This window comes from Cupressus sempervirens, chromosome 10 (assembly GCF_028749045.1).
Source record: "Cupressus sempervirens isolate cs-2001-9-10 chromosome 10, ASM2874904v1, whole genome shotgun sequence".
NCBI lineage: Eukaryota > Viridiplantae > Streptophyta > Pinopsida > Cupressales > Cupressaceae > Cupressus > Cupressus sempervirens.
In genome coordinates this window covers 680850628-680853921 of record NC_143127.1, presented here as the reverse complement: position 1 = coordinate 680853921, position 3294 = coordinate 680850628, and the positions used below count along the sequence as shown (strand labels likewise).

Sequence of the window (3294 nt, the reverse complement as noted above, 5' to 3'; positions counted from 1 at the left end):
CAACTATATCTTTTCCTTCCCACGAGGGGAAGGAAACAAATCTCTCGACGTCTTCTGTCGTTGTGTCGAGGGAGATGGTGGAGATGATAGGGTCCTCCTGACATGCTCGCTCATCCTCTTGTTGAGGCTCTTCTCCAACTCGAGCTGATACAAAAAAAGTAGATATGAATCAGTATTTATTATACATTGAAATCAAATATATGTACACACAAAATCAATTATTTTTTTACTGCCATCAAATAGTCACTCTGTACGTCCACCTCAAAGGCTCGTGGACGATCAGGCGTGACGAGACCCTACAACAATTCAATAAATATAATCAGTTATAAATAACATTAGAAATTTTGAGACTAACTATTATAAACAACAACTAAAACGGAGAAAATTCTTTCATACCTCAGTCAATGGCTGTGAGCTAGCCATAGCTGCGGCCACTCCATGATCAACAAACTGTCGGAGATGAGGAGGTGTGTCCGACGTCATGAGCTGCATGTCATACAATACACGTTACATGTAACATGAAACATGAAACAAATATAATCAAATGAATTAAATTAACATGAAACAACTGTACCTGTATGAAGCTCGTACGATGTCTATGCTCTGAGTCCATACTAAAGGTTGAGGGTCCTGTGGAGAACTGATGCACATGCATAATTTTTTTTGTCAATCCTTAATATGATAACTTAATAAATATATGTATTAATTTAAATGATTAAATTGATACATACCTTTGGACTCATGGAGGGGACAAAAAATGGGGCCGGAGCATCGCTGCTAGGCTCGGCAACACTCTGACCCTGAATTTTGAACAATGTCAATAGATGCTAATTAATTAATCATTCACTATACATATAAAATGTGATCAAATTAGTAAATTATAATTTTAATTTACCTGTGTGTCAATGCCAAATGTTTCATTCAAGAACTGATCAGTGATGAGCCCATCATCCGCAGCATCTCCAGCATGAGTGCCAAATGTGCATAGGGATCCGCATGAAGTGCACATGTGACCATGACGCACAGAAGGCTCCCCCTCAACTAATGGGCCCGTGGAATGGATGAGGGTCTGCATCAAAGCATTAATGGTCCCTAGAGTGCTGGCCTCTACATGTTCCTTCACAACTGAAAGAATAGTCACATGCTCACGTTGTGGGTTGACCACAGGTGCCCTAACTACATTAGGGTCACGACGTGCTCCCGACCTCTCGAATGATGACCCCCCACCTCTACCCTGGGAGTCTAATAGATCAAAATAATTGGGGATCTCCCCAAGGACAAACTCACAATACAATTTCTTTAAAAAATACATTGGGACCTTGTGATTGTTGCAAGGAGGGGCATCAAAAACCATCCACCATCTATCCCCAAAAATGATTTCTCATAGCATCATGTATAAACCAATGGATGGGGAACCGTTTAGTACCCTCTCTAACAGTATTTTGCTCACCGGGTTTTCTAAATAATGCACATATTGAACCTTTTGGTATTTCTTTTTTTTTAACATCTTCATATGACAATTTATTTGCATAAAATCTTTTTTGTTCTTCCCTCTTAACCCGCCAAACATCTAACTGACCAGTAACTGAGGCTATCTGGGTCTTAATGGATTCGAGGGATGATGCCAATTGAGCCCTCATTGGATTGGTTTGTCCAGCTTGTTTCAACTGACCAATGAGTCCTTCTAATTCAATTTTGCCTATCTCAATTTCATTTAATATATTTTCTTGTGTGCCTGGTGGAGGTCTTGGAATTGGTTCGGGTTGTGGAATTTTTTGTTCTTCAGGAGGGTTTTGTGGATTTTGGTTTTGAGGTTCTTCAGGTTCTTGAGGGTTTTGTGGATTTGCCGGTTGATTATGGACATTTCCTGATAAAGAATCAATTGAAATCCAAATGAATGAACAAATCTAAATAAAAATTGTAAAAACCTTATAAAACAATATGAAAAACATATAAAATAATGCAAAGTCAAGTTTAGATTACATACGACGTCAGCGTCGGCGTGCTGGTGATCTTGGATTTTGTCGGCAAGGAGGCATATTGGCAAGGGATGTTGAAAATGAATTGTTTTCCAACTCGCGTGCGCGCTGCCCTTATAAACAGTAAAAATCACTATTAATATGATGGGCCGCGGGTGTGTAGCCCATCATTTATAAAAAAAATTTCTTTTTAATAGTGTGTACGCGCTATTGAAAAATGAAAAAAAAAGGCTTGTCACCTTTTTGGCACCACAACTCGGTGCATATGCCCAAAGAGGTAATGGGGGATTAGCTGAAGTGGGAATAGTAAACATAGCATCACATTAAGGTTGATTATCTTTAGCCTCAGTAGCATTGGAAATTTTTGCGGCCAAGTGAAGGTTAGCTTGAGTTTCTATTAGAGGCAACCATTGAGATAGACATACTACAAACGAAAAATATCAGTTCTTTATTTGATGGAGGAATCTTGGAAAGATTTGAAGTTTTGAGAGATGTATAATTGTTAGAAGAAGTGGAGGTGTCAAGGAGACCACTACTAGACATAGGTTCATAAACATGATCTTTCTCAAAGGAACTATCTTCATCACATGAGTCACTAGAGGTATCAATAATCTCATTATCTATAAGATCTTTGATTTTATGTTTCAGCTCAATACAATTTGAAGTACTAAACTTGTTATGTTTATGATAAGAAAAATAGATATCCAAGATTGGGTTTCCATATGAGCTAGACTTAGGCAATGTGATGAGCTTAGTGCCAAGAAGTGTTTCCAAGATGTCATCATAAGAATAATCCAAGGGAGTAAAAGTCCTCTCAAAAGTATGCCTAGGATCTTCTTGTTGTTTCTCAAGTGCATAGTATGCATCCATGTCTTCATTATTGTCTTGGTCAAATATAGGTTCATCATGAAACTTTTACATAGGCTCAAAGGAGGTATCACTTGATAGCTCTCTGAAGAGGTCTTTAGATCTAGAAGATGAAGACATTTGATGTCTTGGAGTAGAATATGTAGATCTTGAAGAAGATGACACATGTGTATGTAAAGGTCTTAAGGGAAATTTATTTAATAATGCAATCTTCTCCTCTAACCTTTTCTCAAGTTTAGACTTCATTTCTATCATACTCTTAGAGAGATGATGGTAAGAAAGATCATTTGTCTCTTCTAGTTCTTTGTATTGAGCATATAGATCTTGAAACTCTTTAGTGGTATGGAGGATATCATGATCATCTAGATTTGGTTAAGGTTTTTTAGAACAAGGTTTGAAGCCCATAGAAATAGATAGATAATCAAGAATGAAGGAGACTAGAGGAAGC

The 3294-nt window shown here is 37.7% G+C and overlaps 1 long non-coding RNA gene across 1 annotated transcript; it reads right to left on the bottom strand.

Moving 5' to 3' along the window:
* Window positions 1–218: 218 nt before the first annotated feature.
* LOC149535642 (uncharacterized) lies at window positions 219–836 on the bottom strand. Its single transcript, XR_016357616.1, has 4 exons — window positions 732–836; window positions 575–640; window positions 397–486; window positions 219–296 (listed from the first exon to the last, which is right to left on the bottom strand). It is a non-coding gene; the product is annotated as an uncharacterized LOC149535642 (long non-coding RNA).
* Window positions 837–3294: the final 2458 nt, after the last annotated feature.